Source organism: Leucoraja erinacea, chromosome 10 (genome assembly GCF_028641065.1).
Source record: "Leucoraja erinacea ecotype New England chromosome 10, Leri_hhj_1, whole genome shotgun sequence".
NCBI classification, from domain to species: Eukaryota; Metazoa; Chordata; class Chondrichthyes; order Rajiformes; family Rajidae; genus Leucoraja; species Leucoraja erinaceus.
Genome location: NC_073386.1, coordinates 52,665,572 through 52,681,474, shown reverse-complemented (window position 1 = coordinate 52,681,474; position 15,903 = coordinate 52,665,572). Strand labels below are relative to the sequence as shown.

The 15,903-nt window shown below is 46.3% G+C and overlaps 1 protein-coding gene across 1 annotated transcript in view; it reads left to right on the top strand.

Annotated features, from left to right (window-relative positions):
- LOC129701213 (regulator of G-protein signaling 8-like) overlaps nucleotides 1–15,903 on the top strand; it is a 39,101-nt gene that overhangs the window by 877 nt on the left and 22,321 nt on the right. The window lies entirely within an intron of this gene.

Here is a 15,903-nt window from a genome sequence, read left to right as displayed (position 1 = left end):
TGTTCGCATCACTTACAAAAATCATCCTGCACAGTTTAACCTTGAGAGTGAAGGAGGGTCCCGAACCGAAACGTCACCTATCCATGTTCTCCAGAGATGCTGCCTGACCTGCTGAGTTACTCCAGCACTCTGTGTCCTGTGATGTAAGCCAGCATCTGAAGATCATTGCGTCTCTTCAATTTCCAGGTTAAAGAGTGCAGGGTTATTTTTGTAAGTGATACCCACAACATCGCCACACCTTCTGAATCTTGGTCCCCCAAACCCATATTTCAGGGGCTGTCAGCTCCAATGCTGCACTGTTTAGCATTGAGAGTGAAGATGGGTCTCGACCTGAAACGTCACCCATTCCTTCTCTCCAGAGATGCTGCCTGACCCGCTGAGTTACTCCAGTTTTTTGTGTCTATCTTCAGCTCTGAAGGCTCATGTACAAATGTCCTCACTGTTCTCTAGTAGAGCAAGAACGACAGGGATCACCAAAGGCCATCATTGAGTAGAACCCCCAGACTCAAGGAAACGGATACAATTACGACTTTGAAAAAACATTTGGATAGATATATGAAAAGGAAGGATTTAGAGGGCAATGGGCCAAACTAGCCCAGTATGCCTACGTGGTCGGCAAGGACAAAATGGGCCGAAGGGCTTGTTTCCAAGCTCTTTTCATTTTATAGGAGTAGAATTAGGCCATTCAGCCCATCAAGTCTACTCTGCCATTTAATCATGGCTGGTCTATCTTTCTTATGCTCTACAACAATATGTCTACAGCTCACTGAACTTGTTAAAGGTGGTCTCCAATTGTAAGTCCTTGCATTCGAGGAACAAATCCTTTTAAATGTGCCACAAAAGGGGGGTATCTGAAAGGGGTGGCACGGTGGTGCAGCGGTAGAGTTGCTGCCTCACAGCACCAGAGAACTGGGTTCAATCCTGACCTCGGGTGCTGTCTGTACGGAGTTTGAACATTCTTCCCTATGACCGGGTGGGTTTTCTCCGGGTCCAGGTTAATTAGCTTCTGTAAATTGTAAATTGTCTTTAATGTGTAGGATAGTGCTAGTGTACGGGGTGATCGCTGGTCGGCGCGGACTTGGTGGGCCGAAGGGCCTGTTTCCGTGCTGTGTCTCTCAAGCCTAAAATAAGTTTTGTTACAGGTGGCTGTGCATTACTCACCTGAATAAAAATGAGTAAAGATATGCCTAATGCTGGGGTCATAGGTCAAAGTGTCATACAGCTCGGAATATTGACCTTTGGCCCACCATTGACCATCACTCTCCCAATTATACTCAAACCCATTCATCCTCCACACATTCCCAACACCCCACCCCTTACTGCCCCCCTGCCCAATCATTCTACCACCCACCTCCAAACTACCCTGTATAGACAATTTATAGTAGCCAACCAACGCAACCTCAGATCACTGAGGGAAACCTACACAGTCACAGGGAGAACATGCAGACTCCACACAGAGAGCACTGTAGGTCAGGATTGAACCAGGTTCTTGAAATGGGAGGTAGCGTCTCTACAACCTGCACCATATTGTTATCCGTGCTTCAATGGCTTTGTTTAGTTTGGAGATACAGCATGGAAACAGGCCCTTGGGCCCACTGTCAATGCAGCCCATCCAACACCCGTTCACACTAGTTCTATGTTATCCCATTTTCACACCCACTCCCTACACACTAGGGGCCAATTAACCTACAAACCCACACGTCTTTGGGGTGTGGGAGGAAACCGGAGCACCCGGAGGAAACTCATGCGGTCACGGGGAGAACATGCAAACTCCACACAGCCAGCACCCGTGGTCAGGATCGAACCTGGGTCTCTGATGCTGTGAGGCAACAACTCTACCAGCGACACCTCTGTGTTGCCCTGTTCTATTAGGGAATGGAGGGATCAGGTGTAGGTGGATGAGATTTGTTTATCTTGGCATCAGTTTCAGGACAGACATTGTGGGCTGAAGGGCCTGTTCCTGTGCTGTACCGTTCTATGTTCCATTGACATGATGTAGATTAGCAGGCATCCATAGGCCTATTCACTGGGCAGCATCAGTAAAGTTGCTGCCTCACAGCACCAGAGACCCGTGTTCCATCCTGACTATGGGCACTGTCTGTACAGAGTTCTCCCTGTGACAGCGTGGGTTTCATCTGGGTGCTCCGGTTTCCTCCCACACTCCAAAGAAGGTTTGTAGGTTAATTGGCTTTGGGAAATTATAAATTGTCCCTTGTGTGTAGCATAGTGCCATTGTATGGGGTGATCGCTGGTCGGCGCGGACTCGATGGGCCGAAGGGCCTGATTCCACGCTGTAACACTAATCTAAACTCTTCTTTACTTCATAAGTTCTTAGGTACTAAGAGCAAAATCAGACCATTCGGCCCATCAAGTCTACTCCGCCATTCAAACATGGTTGATCTATCTCTCCCTCCTAAAGGGCCTGTCCCACTGCGGTGACCTAATCCACGAGTTCAGAAGAGTTCGCCCTCGACTCAGACTCGCAGCATGGTCGACACGAGGTCCTAGGAGGTCTTTGTAACTCTCCTTCATGCTCGAGAGTAGTCCCCGCGTACTCGAGGCCTCAGCTAGGTCGCGGCGTATATTTTCAACATGCTGAAAAATCCCGCGAGTAAAAATAGGGTCGACATGGAAAAAAATCAATACTTTTTTTACTTGTAGGTTTAGTCGTAGTAGGTCGGTAGGTCGGCATGTTAGTCGTAGGTAATCGAGAGTAGTCGAAGGTAGTCATAGTCTTCAACATAGTCGAAGGAGGTCTTCAACATAGTTGAAGGAGCTCTTCAACATGACATTTTTTCAAACTCTTCTAAACTCTTCTACACTCGCGGATTAGGTTGCCGCAGTGGGACAGCCCCTGAACCTCATTCTCCTGCCTTCACCTCATAACTGCTGACACCCGTACTAATCAAGAATCTGTCAATCACTGCCATAAAAATATCCATTGACCTGGCCTCCACAGCCGTCTGGTGGATTGAAAGAATATGGATTCAAATATTTAGATGTTCATTATCTCTCAGCGTGGGATAATCAAGCACCAGACATATGTTTAAGGTGAGAGGGCAAAGATTTAATAGGAACCATAGGGAACCATACAGAGGGTGGTGGATATATGGAACGAGCTGCCAGAAGTAGGTACTACACCAGCATTTAAAAGACACTTGGAGAAGTACAACGATTTAGAGAGATTTGGGCCAAATACGGACAAATGGAACCAGCATAGGTGGTGCACCTTTGTTAGCATGGGCAAGTTGGGCCGAAGGGCGTTTCCCTTCTGTGTAACTCTAAGACTCTGTCTCCACATTTTACTCACTTTATCTTGCACTAAATACCCTTTATCCTGTATCTGTACACTGTGGACGGCTCGATTGTAATCATGTGTTGTCTTTCCGCTGACTGGATAGCAGGCAACAAAAAGCTTTTCACTGTTACTCGGTGCACGTGACAATAAACTAAACTAAACTAGACTAGAAGTGTTTCAAATCAGGAGAGAAATAGACAAGCTGAATGCACAGAGTAGTTTCCCCAGTAGAATCCAGAGCCTTAGGGCATAGGGTGAGAGCGGCAAGATTTAATAGATACCTTTTCACTCAGAGAGTGGTGGGAATATGGAACGAGCTGCCAGAGGATGCAGGTCCGTTATATGGCACAGTGGTTGGTGCTTAAGACCTTCGAAGAGTTGGAGACCTGTATGGAAGGGATCTGAAGAGGGAAAGTATTTAGGATTCATATCCCTGTCTGGATTACTTTAGAGTTGATCTGAAATGTTTGTTTAGGTTAGCTTAGAGATACAGCGCGGAAACAGGCCCTTCAGCCCACCGAGTCCACGCCGACCATCAATCACCCATACACTAGTTCTATCCCACACACACCAGGGACAATTTACAGGAGCCAATTAACCTACAAGTCCGCGTGTTTTTGGCATGTGGGAGAAATCCGGAGCACCCGGAGAAAAATCTGACAGAAGGTACAAACTCCGTACAGGCAGTACCCATGGTCAGGATCGAACATGGGTCTCTGGCGCTGTGAGGCAGCAACTCTACCGCTGCGCCACTGTGAGGAGAGCCAACAATATGAAGCAGCTTCGTGGCTGAGGTACCATCACCGTCCTAAGATAAAACGCACTTGCAGGCAGACCTTCAGCAGACGGTGAGGAATGGAATAAATCCTCCTGTGGCAGCCCTCGGCAGATTAGCCGTGCCGGCCCAGACTGCGGAGAAGTAGGACGAGAAGCTGGCTGTCTGAGTGATGGACTGCACCACTGCTCCGACAGCTGCAACGCCTATTTCCTGCAGCTTTCAGGGAACCGTTCTAACTCCGCTCCCATCATCATTGCCATGGTGCTGGGCCAGTCCAGTACCTGTCCAATGTGCTCACTTGTAGCTGGGAAATTAGGAGAAGACTTTAGGAGGGACTTACAATTTTGCAGCCAATTTCAGGGAAACCGTTCTAACTCCGCTCCACATCATGCCATGGTGCTGGACGGTCCAGTACCTGTCCAATGTGCTGACTTGTAGCTGGGAAATTAGGAGAAACTTTAGGAGGGACAATTTACAATTTTGCTGGAGCCAATTAACCTACAAACCAGTACGTCAAACCCGGAATGTGGGAAGAAACCAGGGCACCCGAAATCTCTAGTTGATGAGAGGACGGTTCGGGTGCCTGATTACAGCTGAAAATAAATGTGTAGGAAGGAACTGCAGATGCTGGTTTAGACAATAGACAATAGACAAAAGGTGCAGTAGGCCATTCAGCCCTGTGAGCCAGCACTGCCATCCAATGTGATCATGGCTGATCATCCACAATCAATTGCAGGCAGTGAAGAAAGCAAATGGTATGTTAGCATTCATAGCAAAAGGATTTGAGTATAAGAGCAGGGAGGTTTTACTGCAGTTGTACAGGGTCTTGGTGAGACCACACCTGGTGTATTGCGTACAGTTTTGGTCTCCTAATCTGAAGAAAGACATTCTTGCCATAGAGGGAGTACAGAGAAGGTTCACCAGACTGATTCCTCGGATGGCAGGACTTTCATATGAAGAAAGACTGGATAGACTCGGCTTGTACACGCTAGAATTCAGAAGATTGAGGGGGGATCTTAGAGAAACTTACAAAAATTCTTAAGGGGTTGGACAGGCTAGATGCAGGAAGATTATTCCCGATGTTGGGGAAGTCCAGAACTAGGGGTCACAGTTTAAGAATAAGAGGGAAGTCTTTGAGGACCGGGATGAGAGTGGTGAATCTGTGGAATTCTCTGCCACAGAAGGTAGTTGAGGCCAGTTCATTGGCTATATTTAAGAGGGTGTTAGATGTGACCCTTGTGGCTAAAGGGATCAGGGGGTATGGAGAGAAGGCAGGGATGGGATACTGAGTTGGATGATCAGCCATGATCATATCAAATGGTGGTGCAGGTTCGAAGGGCCGAATGGCCTACTCCTGCACCTATTTTCTATGTTTCTAAGTACCCCGTTCCTGCCTTCTCACCATATCCCTTAACTCCGCTATTTTAAAGAGTTCTGTGATTCTAGAAAATAGACACAACGTGCTGGAGTAACTCAGTGGGTCAGGCAGCATCTCTGGAGAACATGGAGAGGTGACGTTTCTGGTCCGGGCCCTTCTTCAGAATGAATGTAGTAAACGTCACCTATCCTTGTCCCCCACAGATGCTGCCTGGCCCGCTGAGTTATCCCGGCATTTTGTGTCTATCTTCAGCAGAATCAGTGCCGTGCCGGGCCATATTAACGGGTGGTTTTGTTTAGTTCAGTTTAGTTTAATGTAGAGATACAGTGTGGAAAAGGGCCCACTGAGCCCTCGACGTCCATGAGCACTTGTTCTATCCTGCACACTAAGGATAATTTACTGAGGATAATTTACAGAATCCTATAAACCCACACATCTTTCGGATGAGGGAGGAAACCAGAATGCCCAGAAAAAAACCCACATGGTCACAGAGAGAACATACAAACTCTGTACAGACAGCACCAGTAGTCAGGATCAAAACCGGGTCTCTGGCGCTGTGCGGCAGTAACTCTGCCGCTGAGCCACGGTGCAGAAAATATTCTAGTTTGACTGCTAGAATATTCAGCATGGATATTGTGAGCCGAAGGGCCTGCTCCAGTGAAGGGTTTCGGCCCGAAACGTTGCCTATTTCCTTCGCTCCATAGATGCTGCTGCACCCGCTGAGTTTCTCCAGCTTTTTTGTGTAACCTTCGATTCTCCAGCATCTGCAGTTCCCTCTTAAACACAGTATTGTTCTATGTTCTAGTTTCATGCATCAAGCATCATGTTCAGCATGGACAATGTGGGCCGAAGGGATAGTTCCTGTGCTATTTTGTTCTATGTTCTATGCACCAAATGTGCTGTATATGAATGGATTTCAGCAGGACGCAACAAAGCTAAGACATTACGATGTAGCACTTCAATCCCTATTGACTGTGGTTGGATTTCTAAGCAGTTTGTCTCGAAAGAGAGGGGCCTCAACCTCTTGAGTATTTTCCCAAATAATTTCCTGCCGGTCCTGATATTGTTGTGTGTTTTATCTTCCCGCCCACCCCCACCCTATCACCGCATCCTTCTTATTGTGTGGAGAACTCAACTGTTCCCATTCATCTCCTCACAATGGATCTCTAAATGTTCTAAATGTCATGGCAACAGAATGGTCAAGGTAGTCTCACTGTGGTAGTTGCACACAAATAAGACGCAACTGTGCCAGACGGAAGGAAGAAAACCACCCCCGAAATGTTTGACGGCCATTTTGAAATGCCCAGCGATTTAAATAAGAGGCATGTGATAAAATGTGTTTAAATAAAAGAGGCACTCTCGTTTCACTCCCACCTCGGTAAAAGGTACAGGAGCTTGAGAACTGGAACGTCCAGGTTCAGGAGCAGCTTCTTCCCTTTCAACCACCAGGATATTAAACACCACAACCTCCAAATGAGTCTGAAGCAGGGTTTCGGCCTGATACGTTGCCTATTTCCTTCGCTCCATAGATGCTGCCTCACCCGCTGAGTTTCTCCAGCACTTTTGTCTACCTCCAAATGAGCTCCAAACTATATATACTTGGTGGATTAGACACAAAGTACTGGAGTAACTTTGTTGGTCAGGCAGCATCTCTGGAGAAAATGCATAGGTGATGTTTTGGATCAGGACCCTTCTTCGGATTCTGATGTCTGAAGAAGTCTCGAGCTGAAACGTCACCTATTCCTTTTCTCCAGAGATGCTGCCTGATCCAGTGAGGTACTCCAGTACGTTGTGTCTATCTTTGGTGTAAGCCAGCATATGCAGTTCATTTTTATTACATATACTGGATCAACTGGGTCCCGTTCCCCAACTAAAGATTCCACCACTCCCCTGCCTCCCACAGCCACACAAATTTAATAACTTAAAAAAAAGAATCCAATTGCACTTCACCTGCCTGCCGCACCACTTCCAGTTGTAATACCAATTCACCTTCCCCCTCCTGTTCAAGCACTTGCTGCCAGGAGCTGGAGTAAATAACATTGTTGCAAATGTCGGGTGGAGCACTGTGAGATCCCATTATGAGGTTATAGCTCCTGTTCAGGTGAAAACATGGTGGAAGCACAGAGTGTTCCTGGATTGCAACTTTGTATGAAGTTTGGTGCAAGCTGGGCCAGCAAGGATTAAGCAGTAAAAATCTTCTTAAACTTGTATTTTTAAACTTAAAATTCATGAATAGCTTGTGAAATATAACACCAAATCTGAAGGAAACTTGACAGGAACGACCACGGGACAATGGTGAATAAGGTGGTGCAAATATTTTAGCGCTACCCATGTACCGTTTTGGCGTAGTTCCAGGATCGCACGGGCCAACAAACACTAACAAACAAATATAGATTGAAACGAGATGAGAGTTTTAGTAATATATAGATAAACTTGGAGGCATTGTGTTTGTCTTTGCACTATTTTTGTTATATATATATACAGTATATAAACATATAAAACATATGTAGATATAAAACACACAACACACACACCACACACACTTCTATATATATATATATATATATATATACATACATATACATACATAGACAATAGACAATAGGTGCAGGAGTAGGAACCGTCATTCAATATGATCATGGCTGATCATCCACGATCAGTACCCCGTTCCTGCCTTCTCCCCATATTCCTTGACTCCGCTATCTTTAAGAGCTCTATCTAACTCTCTTGAAAGCATCCAGAGAACTGGCCTCCACCGCCATCTGAGGCAGAGAATTCCACAGACTCACCACTCTCTGTGTGAAAAAGTATTTCCTCATCTACGTTCTAAATGGCTTAAGGGCCTGTCCCACTGTACGAGGTAATTCAAGAGTTCTCCCTCGTTTCCCCTGATTCGAACTTGGAGAATTACGGTAATAGCTGCTGGTAGGTACTCGGGGCTCTCGTGGACATTTTTCAACATGTTGAAAAAACTTCAAGAGTCTTCATGAGCTTACCGCGTTTCCCGAGTACCTGCCGTTAACGTTACGAGCCGCTAAGAGACGTCCCGAGCTCCGGCGTACCCTCATCGTACATTCTACGTGCTTACCACGAGTTTGTTTTTTTTTAACTCGGGTGAGCTCTTGAATTACCTTATACAGTGGGACAGGCCCTTTACCCCTTATTCTTAAACTATGGCCCCTGGTTTTGGACTCCCCCAACATCGGGAACATGTTTCCTGCCTCTAGCGTGTTACATCAATAGACACAAAAAGCTGGAGTAACTCAGCGGGTCAGACAGCATCTCCAGAGAAAAGGAATACTGTAGGTGACATTTCGGGTGAAGATATAACAGTATATACATTCTGTTTTTTTATTGCTTATTGTGGAGTTTACAGAGTATGTTTACATATCTGTTGTGCTACTGAAGTAGGAATTTCATTATTCTGTTTCTGGACATATGATAAAAAGATACTCTGGACTGTTGGAAGCAAGTTGCTGAATGAAGGCACTTTACCTCTCCCCAGTACAGAAGTCTTGGTCTGTGGATTTCCTGAGGGGAATAGTTAGGAAATTATTGGATGACTGGATGACTAACGACTTGAAAGGCTGCCCTCTGTGCATGCATGCTCTCTATGATTGAGTGACCCATTCTGCAAAGTGCTGCTTAATTTAGCTCCAGAGGACATGAATGATTTATACGGAGGGACACTCATTCGTCAGTGTGGAGTCAGTGCAATTGCTTTCGGGACCATGTTTGCAGAAAACCACGTCAATGCTGCCCGCTGCTTCTGCTCAAGCAAGCACAAAGGACCAGGGTTGGCGGCAGTGAAGCAAACACAACAGACATCTCTCTACCCAGACCTCAGGGCTTCGCAATAAAAGGCGAGGATTTAAAGGCGCCAGGACAGATTATCTGCGCATCACTAGAAAGTCAGACTAAATTACTGGGATCAGTACACTCCACTAATTCTCAAGTGGAAAGTAAGGTCGGCTGCAGAGAATTGTGGACGCAGCCCAGACCATCGCACAAGCCTATCTCACTTCCAGTGACTCCATCTACACCTCACGCCGCCTCGGCAAGGCCAGCAGCATCATCAAGGACGGGTCGTACCCCAGCCACTCCCCTCTTCTCCCCTCTCCCATCGGGCAAAAGGTATAGAAGTGTGACACCGCACACCCCAAAATTCAGGGACAGTTTCTTCCCAGCTGTTACCAGGCAACTGAACCATCCCACCAACAACTAGAGAGTGGTCCTGAGCTACCACCTACCTCATTGGACTGTCTTTGATTGAACTTTATTGGACTTTATCGTACACTAAACGTTATTCACCTTATTCCCTTTATCATGTAACTGTACACTGTGGATGGCTCGATTGTAATCACGTATTGTCTTTCCGCTGACTGGTTAGCACACGACAAAAGCTTTTCACTGTACCTCGGTACACATGACAACTACACTCAAGGTCTGTGAAGCTGTTTACTGACATAAAAATAATGGTCTGGTCTGTAAAGGTAACTGCTCATTAATAGGATGATTGATCTTCGAGAACATTATGTAGTAGAAATCCTCCAAAAGCATTCTCGGGAAGAACTGCGATCTGTTTTGGAACATAGAACATAGAACAGTGCAGCACCAGGAACAGGCCATTCGGCCCACAATGTCTGTGCCGAACATGATTCCAAGACCAACTCTTATCTGCCTGTACATGATCCGTATCCCTCCATGCCCTACAGATCCGGATTTTGGACCTATCCAAAAGTCTCTTAAATGCCACTATTGTACCAGCCTCCACCACCACCCCTGGCAGCGCGTTCCAGGTACCCACCGCCCTCCGTGGAAAAAACTAGCCCTGCTCTTCTCCTTTGAACTGTGCCTCGCTCACTTTAAACATATACCCTCTAGTATTTGATATTTCCATCCTGGGGAAAAGGTTCTGACTGTCCACCCTTGCAATGCTTCCCATAATGTTATATTTTCCTGCAAAGGGCACAAAATGCTGGAGTTACTCAGCGGGTCAGGCAGCATTTTTGGAGAACACGGATGGATGACGCTTCTTCTGATAGGTCTCTCCTCAGTCTCCACGTTCCAGAGAAAACAATCCAAGTTTCCACAAGCTCTCCTTATTAGCTCCTTATAGCTAATACCCTCAAATCCAGGCAGCCTTCTGGTAAACATTCTCTGCACCCTTTCGTAAGCCTCCACATCCTTCCTGTAATGGGGCGACCAGAACTGCGCGCGATACTCCAAACACGTCCCATCTGCGCTAAATTGTCGACTAAGACCTCTCTGTCTCTCAAACAAACATTAATATTAACTATGTAGAAACAAGGAACTGCAGATGCTGGTTGATAGGCACAAAGTGCTGGAGTGACTCAGCGGGTCAGGCAGCATCTTTGGAGAAAAAGGATGGGTGACATTTCGGTTCGAGACCCTTCTTCAGGCGTCAGAATAGTAGTTAACTCATCTGGACAAAAGGCAAGCGATGTGAAACTGCTCGATGGGTTTGTTAACGTGTCACTTCTGCACAGTGCATTCTCTACCCTCAAGAGGATATTGAATTAGCCGTGTTTCGAAACGGCACACTTGTTCAGCTGCAAACTCTGACTTATACCAGGTTGCCCATCAGAGAACGGTGTGTGGAGAAGATGTTTCTTCTCGTGGGAGGATCTAGTCGGGAGTCAATAGAGTCATGTCAAGAGTGTGTAATTGTCACATGTACTGACAACGGAACAATGGCATTCTCACTGAAAGCTGCATAACAGGCCGAGAACTAAGGGCACTGTTTAAACATAGAACCACACAGGCCCTTCAGCCCACATTGTCCATGACAAACATGATGCCGTTAAACTATCTCCCCTGTCTCCTTGTGATCCATATCACATGTTATTAAGGCAAATTGATTCAAATCAAGGATTAGATTGATAAGGTAAGGCAAAACAAGTAACCTGCAGAAATTTGCTGATTACTGATTAGCAAAACAGGCTTGAGGGGCAAAACGGTCTCTCTCTTGTTTTCAATTCATATGAATTCAACAAATCCCATTCCGCCATTGGAATCATGAGAGGAAATGATCGAGAGCTTCAAGTTCCTTGGTGTAAATATCACTAACAATCTGTTCTGGGCCAAAACCAACCACATTGAAGATACAGCCAAAGAGCACAACAACGCCTTTACTTCCTCCACCATGAAAAACATTGCCGCTCATGTTCCTGTTAAATCTTTGCCCCTCTCACCATCAAATCTATATCCTCTGGTACTTGCTTACTGCCTCGGAGGGCAGTGGAGGCCGGTTCTCTGGATGCTTTCAAGAGAGGGTTAGATAGGGCTCTTAAAAATAGCGGAGTCAGGGGATATGGGGAGAAGGCAGGAATGGGGTACTGATTGGGGATGATCAGCCATGATCACATTAAATGGCGGTGCTGGCTCGAAGGGCCGAATGGCCTACTCCTGCACCTATTGCCTATTGTCTATTGCTTACCTGCAGTATAGGTAATAGGTACCTACAAATGGCCAGTGCATACTATCACAGAATGTATTGAAAACATTGACATGCCTGCTATTATGCAGCAAGACATAAACGGCACAGCGGTAGAGTTGCTGCCTTACAGCACCAGAGACCCAGGTTCGATCCTGACCACGTTCGATCCTGGGTGTTGTCTGTATGGAGTTTGTACGTTCTCCCGGTAACCTCGTGGGTTTTCTCCAGGTGCTCCGGTTTCCTCCCACACTCCAAAGATGTGCAGGTTAATTGGTTTCTGTAAATTGACCCTAGTGTGTAGGATATTGCTAGTGTATGGGCTGATCGCTAGTCTTTGTGGATTCGGTAGGCTGAAAGGCCTGTTCCCACACGATATCTCTAAACTAATTAAAATACATATTTATACCCCACACAAAGCGAGTGAAGTAAATCCTGGCCTTTTCTCATGAGGAGAGCCAGCTTGCTTCTCCTGTTAAATAGAAAGCAAGGGCGGTTGGTAAACTTCCTTCCTTCCATTTGCATAGAAACAATGACAAATATTATTTTCATTACTTAGCCTTTGAACGCCCAGAAGAATAATCCAGAGCAAAGGGTACCAATAAATGAATGCCCATGCTATCAAATATCGTTGACCAACCTATTTATTTGTAAATCACGTATTCTGCCACAAAACCAGATAATTCAGTGCACAATAAAATTGTTTGTTTTGTCAGGTTTAATAATTGCAACATTCAGAACAGTTTAGTTTAGTTGATTATTATTTTGCCATGTGCACCGAGGTACAGCAAAAGCTTTTTGTCGCGTGCTATCCAGTCAAGGGAAAGACTACACATGATTACAATCGAGCTGTCCGCAGTGCACAGATACAGCATAAAGGGAATAACGTTTAGTGCAAGATAAAGTCTGATGAAAGATAGTTCAATGTTTTCTAGTGAGGTAGATGATAGGTCAGGACCGCTCTCTAGTTGGTGATCGGATGGTTCAGTTGCCTGATAACAGCTGGGAAGAAACTGTCCCTGAATCTGGAGGTGTGTGTTTTCACACCTGTATCTCTTGCCTGATGGGAGAGGGGAGAAGAGGAGATCGGAGTGAGACTGGTCCTTGATGATGCTGCTGGCCTTGCCGAGGCAGCATTTAAGTGTAGATGGAGGGAGGTTGGTTTGTGTGATGGCCTGGGCAATGTCCACACTTACCACTTCCTTTGAATCTTTTGTCTGAGTTTTATAAGTGTAAGAGGTCTCAGTTGTGTAAGGGCCCAGTTTAGTTTAGTGTTGTGTAGTTTAGACATACAGCATGGAAACAGGCCCTTCAGCCCACCGGGTCCATGCCGACTTTCGATCACCCGTTCACTCTAGTTCTATGTCATTCCACTTTCTCATCCACTCCCTAGAGATATAATTGAGGCTTTAAAAGGCAGTGGGCAAACTGCATTTGGAATTTTGTGAACAGTTTTGGGGCCCAGATTATGAGGAAGGATATGCCGGCCCTGGAGAGAGTCCAGAGGAGGTTATTGAGAATGATCCAAGGAATGAGTGGGTTAACATATGATGAGCGTTTGACAGCACTGGGCCTATACTCACTGGAGTTTATAAGAATGAGGAGGGACCTCATTGAAACTTACTGAATAGTGAAAGGCCTGGATACAGTGAATGTGGAGAGGGTGTTTCCACTGGTGGGAGAGTCTAGGACCAGAGGCAATAGTCTCTGAAAAAAGGACGTGCCTTTAGGAAGGAGATGAGAAGGAATTTATTTAGTTAGAGGGTGGTGAATCTAAGGAATTCGTCGCCACAGACGGCTGTGGAGGCCGTCAATGGATTTTGTAAGGTGGAAATTGACAGATTATTGATTAGTACAGTGTCAGGGATAACGGGGAGGAGGCAGAAGAATGGGGTTGAGAGGAAAAGATAGATCAGCCATGATTAATTGGCAGAATAGATGCGATGGGCTGAATGGCCTAATGCTGTTCCTATACCTTATGAACTGTTTTACTTTAGTTTAGAGATACAGCGCGGAAACAGGCTCTTCAGCCCACTAAGTTTGCACCGACCAGCGATTCCCACACACTAACACTATCCTATGCAGACTTGGGATAACGTGTTTAAGAAGGAACTGCAGATGCTAGAAAATCGAAGGTAGACAAAAGTGCTGGAGAAACTCAGCGGGTGCAGCAGCATCTATGGAGCGAAGGAAATAGGCAACGTTTCGGGCCCTTCTTCAGACGTGCTTATACCAAACCAATTAATCTACAAGCCTGTATGTGTTTGGAATGTGGGAGGAAACCGAAGATCTTGGAGAAAACCCACGCAGGTCACAGAGAGAACGTACTAACTAATTCAGACAGCACCCATAGTTAGGATCAAACCCGGGTCTCTGACACTGTGAGGCAGTAACTCTACCGCTGCCCCACCGTGCCGCCCCACTTATGAGCTAAACAAAACTTAAACTTGCTCAGCGCAAATTCTCACTTTAAAAGTAGGTAGCCTGCCTGGTGTGAAGAGAATTTGAAGCTGCAGTCTGATCCATCATTAGTGTTTTTATCAGTGTGTTGTACACCTCCTCATCGCTCAGAGCTATTAAGCCCACCAGCTGTCTCACATCTTCCTTCCCAGCAAACTTCCCCAGGAGATTGTCGGCGCTGCAAATTGCAAGTTACTTAAGACTGCGCCTGGTGCCCTGGAGTCTTTCCTGCGACACATTTTCCAGGTGTTATTCGTGCTCCGCTCTCTGAACGCCTGGTTAGCCTTGTCGCCGCGTTTAGTTGCTGTTTATATCTGACTGTCTCGTTCTTCGGGGAACAATAATGTGAAGGTTGGCTCGTTCCTAATCCTAATTAAGAATCCGTGCCCACTTGGATGCTCCCGTCTTCAAATGCAGATATCTGCACCTGACACAGACATTCGCAGAGGCACCATGCCCTCAAGGCGAAACACGCCAGCCTTTGCTTTCTGAAGCAGGACAAAGCAGTTCTTGCTTTGAATACCCATGTAAAAATAAATCCACCTATTCTGGTCGACGTCTGAGATTCACATAATCCAGGGAGGAACACAAACTAGTTGACAATTGGTTCAATTCAATCTGAGCACTGCATAGTGAACCCTTGTTATAACAGGCCATGGAGGGGGAGGTGGGTGGAGTGGGGGGGAGGGAGGGGAGGGGGGGGGGGGGGGGGGGGGGGGGATGGGGGGGGGGGTGTAGGGGGGGACTAGTGTCCGTTAGTGTCGATTGTCCGCTCTAACAGAATAAGAGATTATCATTGCATAAGTAGCAGAAACAAACAATTGCAGTTGCTTGTTTAAGACACAAACGGACACAAAGTGCTGGAGTAACTCAGCGGGTCAGGCAGCATCTCTGAAGGGCCGAATGGCCTCCTCCTGCACCTATTTTCTACGTTTACATGAAGAAGACTTCAGCCTGAGTTTGTTGAAGGGCTCCGATCCAGAACATCACCTATCCATGTTCTCCAGTGATGCTGCCTGACCAGCTGAGTTTATTTAGCTCTTAACACGTCCGTGCTCTATGCGGGCTATTTAGTGGGTTCTGTGGTAGCGCGGGAACTTAGGGGCCTGTCCCACTTGGCCGTCATTTACGCGACAGGCCGGTAACGACAGTCGTACGTGTCTTCATGCGTCAGCACAGCTGGCTGGAGACGTCATTTGAATACCCAGTTGTTTAGTGCATAATACTGTATTTTCTTTCGAATGATGGTGTAATTCAGAAAATTGGTCACTTTGGGTTATGTTTTCATCCTCCAGTTCCCCTCACCCACGGGATATACATGTTTGCTCCGTGCTCAGTACAATTGGCATTGGTTCCAATGGTTCTATTGTGGATGGTATCCCGCACTGAGGGAATGGCCAAACACCTATAATTAAGTGACTTTAGCGCGTTCCCTTGGGGGTGTGGGATGGGGGTTCGAAATGACGAGAACTTGACACGTTGTGAGTGACACTGGAGCAAAAAGTAAATAAACAGGTAAAATAATCAGAGCC